The sequence below is a fragment of the Podarcis raffonei genome, chromosome 5 (assembly GCF_027172205.1).
Source record: "Podarcis raffonei isolate rPodRaf1 chromosome 5, rPodRaf1.pri, whole genome shotgun sequence".
In the NCBI taxonomy this organism is placed as follows: Eukaryota; Metazoa; Chordata; class Lepidosauria; order Squamata; family Lacertidae; genus Podarcis; species Podarcis raffonei.
The window spans coordinates 95,885,584-95,897,801 of record NC_070606.1 but is presented as its reverse complement, the minus strand read 5'-3'; the positions used below and the strand labels follow the sequence as shown (position 1 = coordinate 95,897,801).

The following is a 12,218-nucleotide window of genomic DNA, read 5'->3' as shown; positions in this document are numbered from 1 at the left end:
CACGCAGTTGTGGGGAGGAAACAATCCCTAGATCGTTTCCTGCGCGCAGCAGCATCGGATGAATTTGCCCTTCCTCCAGCCATCCGATTTGCAGGAGCGCAACCTCCCCTGATGCCGCCATGCATGGGAAACGATCCAGGGAGTGCTTCCTGTGCACAGTAGCATCGAGTGAATTTGTGTTCCTTCCAAAGAGCTGGCTTGTGGTGCGCAGCTTCTCCCCCCCCCCCAGTTGTGGGCAGGAAGCACCCCCCAGATCGCTCCCTGCTTGCTGCGGCATCTGGGGAAGCCGTGCTCCCACCAACCGAATTGCTGGCGGCGCGGCACTTCTCTCCCCGCCCCCCCCGCCATGCTACTATTTGTGTATTGGACAACCCCAGTTTTTTGACATGATTTTTGAGTCAGAAAACCTCGCCCAATACACGGGGAAATACGGTATGTCCCCACTGTGAAAGGACGTGTGGATCCAGAATAGGCCTCTACAGTCACTTACAGACTCACTATTTTTTGTTGTTTTTTTAAAAATATATTTTTGTTAAGTTTTAAGGATCACTTTGAGTTCCAACAGTTTTCGAGGAAGTTTAAGTCTCCTGTGACAGCTTTATCTGTCCTTTTTGAATGTTTGGCAATCTGCTCTAGGAGGACATCATCCAAGTCTTCAGTCTGACTCCACAGTCTATAGCAGACACCCACAAGAAGGTCACTGTTATTTCTCTCTTCTACAATTGTTGCCTAGATTGATCTTTGATTGATTCTTCCTTGTTCAATCTATCACTCATGTCATGTCATGGTTACAGAATCCCTGCTGCCTGCGGATTAAATGAAAAGGAGATTTGCAGCTACGACAGCATACTAAAAACATTGTATTTACTGTAAGATCCTCTGGGTGACTATGTACAAAGGCTTCATGTGAATATGAATCAGCAAAGAAGAAGAAGAAGAAGAAGAAGTAAAGGTAAAGGTAAAGGTACCCCTGCCCGTACGGGCCAGTAGTGTCCAACTCTGGGGTTGCGTGCTCATCTCGCTTAAGAGGCCGGGAGCCAGCACTGTCCGGAGACACTTCCGGGTCACATGGCCAGTGTGACGAAGCTGCTCTGGCGAGCCAGCACCAGTGCAGCGCACGGAAATGCCGTTTACCTTCCCGCTATAAAGCGGTCCCTATTTATCTACTTGCACTTAGGGTGCTTTCGAACTACTAGGTGGGCAGGAGCAGGGACTGAACGATGAGAGCTCACCCCACCACGGGGATTTGAACCGCCGACCATACGATTGGCAAGTCCTAAGCACTGAGGTTTTACCCACAGTGCCACCCGCATCCCAATAATAATAATAATTTATTATTTATACCCCGCCCATCTGGCTGAGCTTCCCCAGCCACTCTGGGCGGCTCCCAATCAAGTATTAAAAACAATACAGCGTTAAATATTAAAAACTTCCCTGAACAGGGCTGCCTTCAGATGTCTTTTAAAGATAGGATAGCTACTTATTTCCTTCACATCTACAGGGAGGGTGTTCCACATGGTGGGCGCCACTACCGAGAAGGCCCTCTGTCTGGTTCCCTGTAACCTTACTTCTCGCAATGAGGGAACTGCCAGAAGGCCCTCGGCACTGGATCTCAGTGTCCGGGCTGAACGATGGGGGCGGAGATGCTCCTTCAGGTATACTGGGCCTTTGAGGCCGTTTAGGACTTCCAAGGTCAGCACCAACACTTTGAATTGTGCTCGGAAACGTACTGGGAGCCAATGCAGATCTCTCAGAACCGGTGTTATGTGGTTCCAGCGGCCACTCCCAGTCACCAGTCTAGCTGCCGCATTCTGGATTAATTGCAGTTTCTGGGTCACCTTCAAAGGTAGCCCCACGTTGCAGTAGTCCAAGCAGCGCGTTGCAGTAGTCCAAGTGGGAGATAACTAGAGCATGCACCACTCTGGCAAAACAGTCCATGGGCAGGTAGGGTCTTAGCCTGCATACCAGGTGCAGCTGGTAGACAGCTGCCCTGGACACAGAATTAACCTGCACCTCCATGGACAGCTGTGAGTCCAAAATGACTCCCTGATGCATGGCAAACAACCCTGATTCTTGCTGAATAGTATAGGAAAGTCCTTTGCAATAAGTTAATTGTTTACCAGAACCAACTTCTGGCACCTACCCATAACGTAGGTAGGGAGTCACTTCATCTCCATGTCAGCTAGCATAAACCTACACAGGGAGCTGAAAAGCAAATATGGTTTATAGTACTGATAGCCATGGAAAGGCCCCAAGGAGATATCTGGGCCTCCCTACCTTTGTCCTTCTCCCAGTGCTAGTAATTCAACCAGGAGGAAGAGGCACTTTCAATCCACAAAGCAACCCAGAAACCAGATTTAGAAGGATAAAAGAAACCTGTGCCATCCCGAGAAGGCCTGTAGCTGGTGCGCACTACCTTAAATCAATATAGCAAATTGTAATCTGATCTATAATATGTGAGGTCAGATGAAAGAGGTGTAATAACATAATAAAAGCCTCTTTCAATTGCGGAAGTGCCACTTCACAGTAAAGCAGTAATCATAGGCAAATCAAAATAATCTTATTGACACTGACTGAACCATGAAGGGGAATGAGTCAAGCACATATGATGGGCACGAGTCCCTGTGCCAGAGATTAATGAGGGTTTCAATGGCATAGCTGAATACGTCAGCCAGGCACTTACAAGGGCAGGTCTTAGCTACCCATTCCCATGTAAATCAGCTTGGGCTTGAAGATGGCCTTAGAACCTCCAAGGCTTAGATGTTCTGCTCTCTAGTCTACACCACTAAGGTCAGTCAGATTCATGAGTTTCAGTGACAAATGACCTTTTCAGTGGTGGCCCTCCACTTGAACGCTGCTTGACTTACTTTCTTGCTACCCTTAAACAGTCCTTGAAAACTGTTTTATCCCAGTAATCTTTAATAATAATAATAATAATTTATTTGTACCCTACCCATCTGGCTGGGTTTCCCCAGCCACTCTGGGGAGCTTCCAACAAAGATTAAAAATACATTAAAATGCCAGACATTAAAAGCTTCCCTAAACAGGGCTGCCTTCAGATGTCTTCAGGTCTCTGGAAGCCGCCCAGAGTGGCTGGGGAAACCCAGCCAGATGGGCGGGGTACAAATAATAAATTATTATTATTATTATTAATGTCAGGTAGTTGTTTATCTCTTTGACATCTGATGGGAGGACGTCCCACAGGGCGGGTGCCACTACTGAGAAGGCCCTCTGCCTGGTTCCTTGTAACTTCACTTCTCACAGTGAGGGAACCGCCAGAAGGCCCTTGGTGCTGGACCTCAGTGTCCAGGCAGAACAATGAGGGTGGAGATACTCCTTCAGGTATAATCAGTTTCATTTCCTTTATATGGTTTTATTCTGATGCTGCTCTTCAATTTGTGTTTCTTCACTTGTTTTATTTTCAACGTTTTTAGAGGCTGCCCAGAATCAGAAACTCTATCAAGGTTCCTGATTGCAAGTGTTAGGACATTTTTCTGGGTGCTGAAACAGAGCAGATCCACTTATAGTGTGGAAATTACATACAAGTTAATGAAGGCATTAGAACACACATAATTAAAAGAGAAGATAAAAGACAATTACACTTTTAACAATTACAGTTATAGCTTATTTCTTTCAAGAAAATTCCAGTCCTTCAGGTTTTCTTCAAGCCTTCATCTTTCTCCTTGTTGCACACCCCCAGTCACAGTTCTGCATTCCAGCAACTTACACAGTCCCCACCCATTGTAGGATGTAAGTTGGCGAATTTCCAACATATTTGCACCAGAGGGCAATCCTCAGTACCAGAGCTGCATAACACAAAGGCCTGGCTCATTATTTTCTTTGTGCTTCCAAACACACACTCAGTTATCAGAACAATTCCTAAAAATGTCATTAAGAAAGGACAAATCAACAGCATTTCAAGAAGCAATGACAAAACTTTCAAGAAGGATCTGTACACAGGCCCAAATCAGCATACAATATAATCGTTAACTGCCCTGTTTCTTCCTTGGCAGCCACAGAAACTGCTTAGCAACCACGCTTTCACACTGTGTCCCACCAAATCCCAATTTTTCCAAGCAGGGCAACGTGATGTTACTGGAGGCAAGATCTTCCTCTCTGTCTTTCCAACGCCAATAAAACACAATGGGTGGAAGGGTGAAAAAAGTTTATTTGATCCTGCAGAATACAGACTTGATAGGATGTTTCCCAAAGACTGAGTGCTGACCTTTAAAGCCTTAAACAGCTTTGGTCCTGTATACCTGAAGGCGCGTCTCCACTCCCACCGTTCTACCCGGACACTGAGGTCCAGCACTGAGGGCCTTCTGGCAGCTCCTTCACTGTGAGAAGTGAAGTTACAGGGAACCAAGCAGAGAGACAGTGTTCTCAAAGCTATAAACATGAGCCTGACCAAACTGCGGGAGGCAGTGGAAGACAGGAGTGCCTGGCGTGCTCTGGTCCATGGGGTCACGAAGAGTCGGACACGACTAAACGACTTAAACAACAACAACAACAACAACAAGCAGAGGGCCTTCTCAGTAGTGGTGCCCACCCTGTGGAACACCCTCCCATCAGATGTCAAAGAAATAAACAACTATATGACATTTAGAAGACATCTGAAGGCAGCCCTGTTTAGGGAAGCTTTTAATGACTGATGTTTTAATGTAATTTTAACCTTCTGTTGGAAGCCCCCCAGAGTGGCTGGGGAAACCCAACCAGATGGGTGGGGTAGGAATAATAAATGATTATATTAGTATTATGAACACACAAAATACAAAAGCATTTATACTATCCTAGCAAGTACACAAAAGCATCGTTTTTTTCTGTTGGAACAGTGTTGAAGCAATGATTCTTCAACATCAACTTTGTTGGACTGGTCATGTTGTGTGGATGCTAAAACCCTGTTTTGGAAGACAATCTTACTCGGCTACGAGTGATTGCCAAAGAAGAAGAAGATTGGCTGAGAATATGCATGGACAAAGCATGCCTAAGCCAGTCATTCTCACAATTGGATATAGAGTGGTTGTGGATCGAGGGCCTGACCCCCGCTATGTGAAATAAACACACAAGGACACGTGATATAAGGTTAATGGGCAAGAAAAGGCCACAACTTTATTGATTACAGCAGTGAAAAGGTATTGGCTTAGGCATTGGATGACTATAGGAGGTGGGTTTATTCACCAGTAGGTGGAGCCTGTTGATGCTAATCCAACTATAGGCTCACCCCTGATGTCACCGAGGGTCGTGCCATGGCCTCCCGCCAAGCAGGCATCGGACGGAATACACGACCGCCAGATTCCTTTAACGGAATAACCCACGGTAGATAGCATAGGCGATGGCCACACCTAGCCCTTGACACACATGAATCCAATGCCTAACCTACCCACCAATACCACAAAAGTTGTGACGATTGCTACGAGGTAGGCGAAAAAACCAAAAAGCCTAATGCCAAATGGAAAAATTCCTACCAGGCCCCCCAGACAACCGGGGCGACCAACCTAAGGTCCATAGCAAGGCCAAAAAACCTAGACCCTGAGCTAAATGGGAGTGGAGGGTGGGTGACTCGCTGCGGGACGACGACGACTGAGGAGGAGGCGGAGCTGGAGCCGCAGCATTAAGCTGCTAAACACGCCCCCCGGAGACACCTGGTTGGCTGCCTCCGGTGGGCGTGGGCACCAGTCAGGTGAGGAGGGGTGGGGGCTAAGGCCCCCGGCCAGGGGCGGAGCTCGGGCTCCCGCCCACAACCACTCCCCTCTCTTCCAGGGAGGAGAGTCTTTGCTATATTTTAGCTCAAGGTATGTCCCCGGACTTCCCTTATCTTGAGCTTAGACTGGGAATAACCAGCCTTGCGGTTGAGACTGTCAGAAAGTGATTGCTCAGGCTCAGCAGCCCAGCTGGCTGTGTGTGATGTGCTTGCTTCAGGGTTATGGTGCTCAGATATCTGTGGCACAAGGCACGTAGCTTCTGGGGCAGCCCAACAGGTGCCACCACTATTTTGTGCAATGGATGGCAAGAAGAGAGGGGCGCTGGATTTTGGCGTTACATTGCGCCACTGAAATTTGTGCATATGCAACTCAAAAGGACTGAAAGGGAAAGGGAGAGGTACTGGCAAGGAAAGCAGTCAGGTTCACTGCTGGCTGAAGTGAACCTCTGACAAGCTGTAGGAGGAAAGCGGCGGCAGCTGGACAAGGAATTACAGGAGCTTATCCTGACTGCAGTCCATCCCTCCTTCTCTCACTTCATATGGCCCCAGCTACTCTCGCTGAGGTGCTTCTCTCATCACTGCTGTGCACCTCCCTCTGTATTCAGTAGCTCTTGCAAGTAACGCTTACACCCAGGTATCAATGGAATGTTTTCAGAACAAACGTAGGAATGTGTTGTGTGTGTTTTTTGTTTTGTTTTTTCAGATCAGAAGGGTACTGTGCCCTGTTGTAACAATTCGGGACTGCACATCTCATGCAGGTGCATGATGACCCACTTTTAAAGTATCCCAAGGCTCTTTGATGATGCTACAAAAAGATTAACAGGGCAACATCTCTGGAAATTAATGACACAGTACCTAATTGCTCACTTAAGTGTGGGTTTAAGATACAGTGGAACCTCGGTTTTCAAACGTTTTGGAACTTGAATGGCGTAAACCTGGGTAAACCCGGAAATAAATGCTTCCATTTTCGAACATTCCTCGGAAGTTGAACTTCCAAGGAGGCTTCTGTATTGAGTTTTCTGTATTAATTTTTCTTTTTGAGGCTTCCGTATTGAGTTTTTGGTTTTGGAATGTTTTGAAAGTTGAACAGATTATGTTAGAAAACCGAGTTTCCCCTGTACTACAAAACCAAAAGGAAGACTTTTTTCCTTGATTTTTATTAACCTCCTCTTTGCTTTCCTCTTTGCAAAGGGCTTGGAGGACTTTTAACATGCCTCCAGAATAAGGCCATTGCTGACTTTTCACACACACCATGGCCTGCCAAAACGAAGCAGAAGCAGAGAGAAAAAGAATGCAAACTGCCATAAGTCTCGCCTTTCCCCTGGGATGCCTTTTCCGTGAGAGTTAGGCCCTCCCATCCCTGTGAATAGTTAGGGAAAACATGAGATGGAGCTGCCTGCTGCCATGTCTAGTTTGGTCCTGGCATTGGCTCTTGGTGGCAAGGCCAGTTCTGGTGCCACTTCTCAGTGGATTCCACGTGACCTGTGTATCATGTGGATGAGAATGGTTATCTCTTTCCAGGATGTAAGGGCAGTCTGTCAGCCAGGCTTCTCTTCCTCCTGAGCCACTTTACCTGTGTAGGTGGGGAAAATGCCACTGTAAAGCAGTGAAGAGGAAAAGGAAATATTGGGGTGACCTGTCACCTGGAAAAGAGCTTCCTAGATGCTTCTCCCCACTCCCTAGCAACAGCTTTACTTCTGCTTTAACCTACAAGTTTCCCTATCTCCCTGCCTGACCAGTGCATTTTCTATACTTAGTATGCATAGAAATTGGGCTTTTAGTACCGCAGCTCCAGCCATCTGAAATAAGTTGCCATCCAAAATCAGAAAAGCACCTAGTATTTTGATATTTAGGCACCTTATTTAAAAAAGCTAATGCATGTAACCCTATCATTTTACTCAGTAACAACTGTATGATTTTAGAAATGGTTTTATAGGGTGGTATACAAGCAAGTTTTACTCAGAAATGGCCCATTCAAATTAAGGGCCCCAAGTCAGTCATGTCTATTAATTTCAATGGTTCTACTCTGAGTAAAGCTTAATTGAATATCCAGGGCCAACTCCATAGGGTGGCAAGTTGGGGACATTTGCCGGGGACCCAACGTCAAGAGAAGACCCAGAAGTCCAACCATGTTTTATTTAAACTTTATTTATTTAATATTTCCCCCCTCAAACCAGAATTCTTCATGCTTGTCCTCAACACACTGCTTTCAAAGTAGGCTAATTCTAGATCCTGTCCTCCACAAGCCTAGGGGTGGCTACTTAATATGTGAAAACCCTCCTCATGATTATGTTTTATTTGAGAAAAATATTTAAGAAAAATATTTGTACAACGGTATTCATAAAAGTGAGTTTACAGCAAACATCCACATATACAGTAAGAACTATGTAAAAATGTAATATTGGAGATCAATTTTAAAAAGCCCCCTCCCCAGCAGTGATACAGATGTAGAATAGAATCTCCCTATTTTTATCTGAGGAATGTTGGAGGATATGGTACACAGTCCCCCAAAGCTCCACCACCGCACCATGCAGTTGTCCACATAGCTTTGTCTTGTGGTTCCAGTAAGCTTTAGCTCAAGAAGATCAACAGCTACTTTGGGGCTCAAATCACTAATTCGGTCTTTGTGGAACCCTTAATTTCCTCTTTGATCTCCCTCCTCCTGATGATGTGAGGTTCGCAGAAACCCTGCTGCATGTGGATTTAATGAGAAGAAGAGAAAATGAAAAAAAAGAGAGATGAGGGGGAAGGGAAAAAAGAAATAAAGCAAAAGAAGAGCAATGCATTTAACAGAGTAAATAAAACTCTCACAGCATTCCCAGCAAAACATAGATTCAGATTTTCTTGTACTTCATTATAGCAATACTGTACAGCCTTCATCCCCCTGCCTGGGGGAGGCTGCGCACAGCTATCCCATAAGCCAAGACAGCAAGAGGCTATCCCAGAAGCCAGATCCCTCTTGCTGTTCTGGCATCTGGGATTCAGAATATTTTTTTTTCTTGTTTTCCTCCTCCAAAAACTAGGTGCATCTTGTGGTCTGGTGTGTCTTATAGTGCGAAAAATACGATAATTAAAAAGGTTACTTTTTCAACAAAGCAATCATATTCTTACATAGCCCCACTACCCCGAATCAGATTTGTCATTTTAGCATTTATGCTATATTCCCTAACTCTATTCAATAAAGTCCTCTATATTTTTTGCCCCAGTTGTAGGCAATGGTTATTATGGCTGCACTTAATAAATAAGGGTCATCTCTCCATCATTTGTCAATACTACTATCTTAATTTAGCCAAAAAGAAGGCCCACTTAGTAGTATATTTCCTTGATAACATCAGGTCAGAATGTTGTTATTTGGGGACATTTCCGAAAGATATGTAGTGAATCGACAGAGGCATTTTACACCTCTAACAAAAGCTATCAACTGCTGAGTATATGCAATTAATACACTTTGGTATTAAATGCCTTCTAAAGATAAATTTCTAGAAACTTTCCTTAAGGCTTATGGTGTCTTGTGGTGCATTCAGCCATATCCAAATGTACAGAGTTTGACTTTTATGTTGAGATCCGTAGAGACACCATTGATCCTTTGCTGAAGAGGTTCGCCAATCTTTCAGACAACTTAATTCTCTCCTCTTAGGCAAAGATCACAAGACGTCCTGGTTGGTAGCCAGATTCCGCGCCCAGATTTATAGGCACATATCATCCTCTAAAATAAAATAGTTTAATAGGGAAATGCTGAAGTAGCCCTTTGGGGCGCCTCAAGGTCAATTTTTTATGGTAGCCCAGATCTCAGTTGTACAGGTGTATGTATATATCTCAATTTCTTTATTTTTAACTCATGACTTAAGTATTTCCTTCTCAGATATCATACAGTACCAGAAAGGGTTGTGGTTTTTTTGTTGTGGTTTTTTTTTAAAAAAAGGCCTTAATCTGCTCAAGAATTAAAGGCGTGCCCAAGTGAAACCATTTTTTTGAAGTGAGTCTTCATAGAATCATAGAATCATAGAGTTGGAAGAGACCACAAGGGCCATCGAGTCCAACTCCCTGCCAAGCAGGAAACACCATCAGAGCACTCCTGACATATGGTTGTCAAGCCTCTGCTTAAAGACCTCCAAAGAAGGAGACTCCACCACACTCCTTGGCAGCAAATTCCACTGTCGAACAGCTCTTACTGTCAGGAAGTTCTTCCTAATGTTTAGGTGGAATCTTCTTTCTTGTAGTTTGGATCCATTGCTCCGTGTCCGCTTCTCTGGAGCAGCAGAAAACATCTTGTAATATCTAGTAACTGAAGGAAAAAATAGTCCACCCTTTTGTTTTATTACACAGAGTCTTGGATTCTGTTTCAAGTCTTTTGTATTGTCAAGTGAAGTCTACAAAAATATTTTCACAATCATCAAGGGTTTTATAGTGAACCCCCAGCGAAGAATTCATTTGAGAATACAATTGTTTTTGAAGCAGATATTTTTCTGTGTCGCAATTACCCGTGACTGCTGATGTAATTTATTTTTAACAGCTAATAATAATTTCTCATGGTTGTGTGCCAGGGACTTTCTGGATGAAGAGGAGTGGTTGGAGGCACCAGCCAGGGAACACCTTAGAGAAGCAGCAGAGGAGGAAGACTCACAGCCAGGATTGTGGTGGTGGGACTCTGAAGACATGTCAGAGGAGGAGGGAGTCTGGGAGGCAGAAGAAGCAACAGGCTCAAGGGAAAGAGAAGAGCCAGAGGAAGAAAATCCTTCAAAGGCAGGGCAGGGTGCAGAGGAAGGCACCTCAGGTCCTGGACCTCAAAGAGAAGAGGAAGAAGCTGCAACCGAAAAGCTGAAACAGCTTCTCAGCAGCTACCTGGTCCCACCTCCTCCTTTGACTCCAATGTCATGCAGGTCTTTGCATGTAGCTGAACAGAAGGCTCAGAAAGCCCAAGGGGGACCCTTCCCACCAGAGTTTATGCTTGCTTGGGAAACATCCAGAGGAGTGGATTTAGGAGGAAGCAGGAGGGGCCAAGTCTTGGCAACATTGCCACTGAGGGCAGCCATGCCTGTGGGCATTCTGCTTGTATACTATTTTCTTGAATAAAAAACTGACTTATGAGTCTCCAAGTCTCCGTTCTATCCACTCACCTGAGACTCCGGATGGGCGGCCACTGTCATATGGCACGGCCATGGTGGGTTCAGGAAGGCTGCCATCTTCTGGCGCAGCCAGGGGAGGGAATGGCTTGCACTGCTCACCTCTGGCTGCATCGGGCCCTCAGGTAAGGGCGGGCATTGCCTGCTCAGCCAATTGAGGGCTGGGGCTTGGGGGCTGCAAGCATTTAAGGGGGTGGCCAGGTGTTGGCCGCCCTGTTAGCCAATCATTCTGGGATTTCCCCACCCACCCAGTCCTTAGGGGCCTGTCTGAGGGGGAAGCGGGCACGTTACCTATGGACCTTGCTATGGTTTATTTGGTCAGCACATTTGGGGCCAGGGAGGAATTTAATCCTGCAAGCAAATTGACCAGCTTGTAGGTTTTCACAACTTTGGCAAAAAAAGGCATTGGGTTGCACCCTTAGCCACAGGGGTACCTAGTTAGGTGGGTCCAGGAGGGGTGACTCTGGGAGACCAATGGACCAAAACACCTCTCCCAATGGCAGCCTGTGTGGGATTGTGCCATTCAATTCACGTTGGGGGTGACTCCCCAACACAAGTTCCTATCAGATAGCAGGCGGGCTGCCTGATGCAGGATACGCGCCCAATGCCTTAGCCAAACCTACTCTTTCCTGCAATCAATCACGATGTGGCCTAATACAACCCAATACCTGTCTCCTGTGTCATTATTGTGGCCCTCCCTTCACCTGCCACTGCCATTATGCACCTGCCAATGACCCTGCTCTAGCATTGTGTTTGGAGAGGTTTGCTAGGTCTTGAGTCATCCATATTGCATTAATCAACAAGCTTTACCTGTGTGCCATATTTGTAGGCTAATTCACATCAGATATCATCGTATAATTATTATATTCCCAGGTTTCTTATCTATCGGATGCTAGCAACTTATTATTCTTCAAGTGCAGACTGTTTGGTTTCCGCTGCATAGAAGGAAATGCTTCCTTATTTATCCATGTGAAGGATGTTGGTTCATGAGCTGCATAAAGTGCAAGTTCAGTACCAGGCACCACCTGCACCAACGGTCATGGATTCCCCCACAGAATAATAGGAAGTATAGTTTCTTCAAGGTGTTGAGTTGTTTAAAAGGTAAGGGTAAAGGACCCCTGACAGTTAAGTCCAGTCGCAAACGACTCTGGGGTTGCAGCGCTCATCTCACTTTACTGGCCGACGTTTGTCCGCAGACAGTTTTTCCGGGTCATGTGACCAGCATGACTAAGCCGCTTCTGGCAAAACCAGAGCAGCGCACAGAAACACTGTTTACCTTCCCACCAGAGCGGTACCTATTTATTTACTTGCACTTTGATGTGCTTTCGAATTGCTAGGTATGCAAATGATTTTTGGAAGCTGATCATCCAACACAGCTTCCGCTTGACTGCAGG

General features: G+C 45.7%; 1 long non-coding RNA gene and 1 other non-coding gene across 2 annotated transcripts; one reads left to right on the top strand and one right to left on the bottom strand.

Moving 5' to 3' along the window:
- The first annotated feature begins 297 nt into the window (after nt 1-297).
- LOC128414872 (uncharacterized) lies at nt 298-10,790 on the top strand. Its single transcript, XR_008330749.1, has 2 exons — nt 298-952; nt 10,246-10,790. It is a non-coding gene; the product is annotated as an uncharacterized LOC128414872 (long non-coding RNA).
- Nucleotides 6,404-6,518, bottom strand: LOC128414996 (small nucleolar RNA U13). Its single transcript, XR_008330799.1, has one exon. It is a non-coding gene; the product is annotated as a small nucleolar RNA U13 (small nucleolar RNA).
- Nucleotides 10,791-12,218: the final 1,428 nt, after the last annotated feature.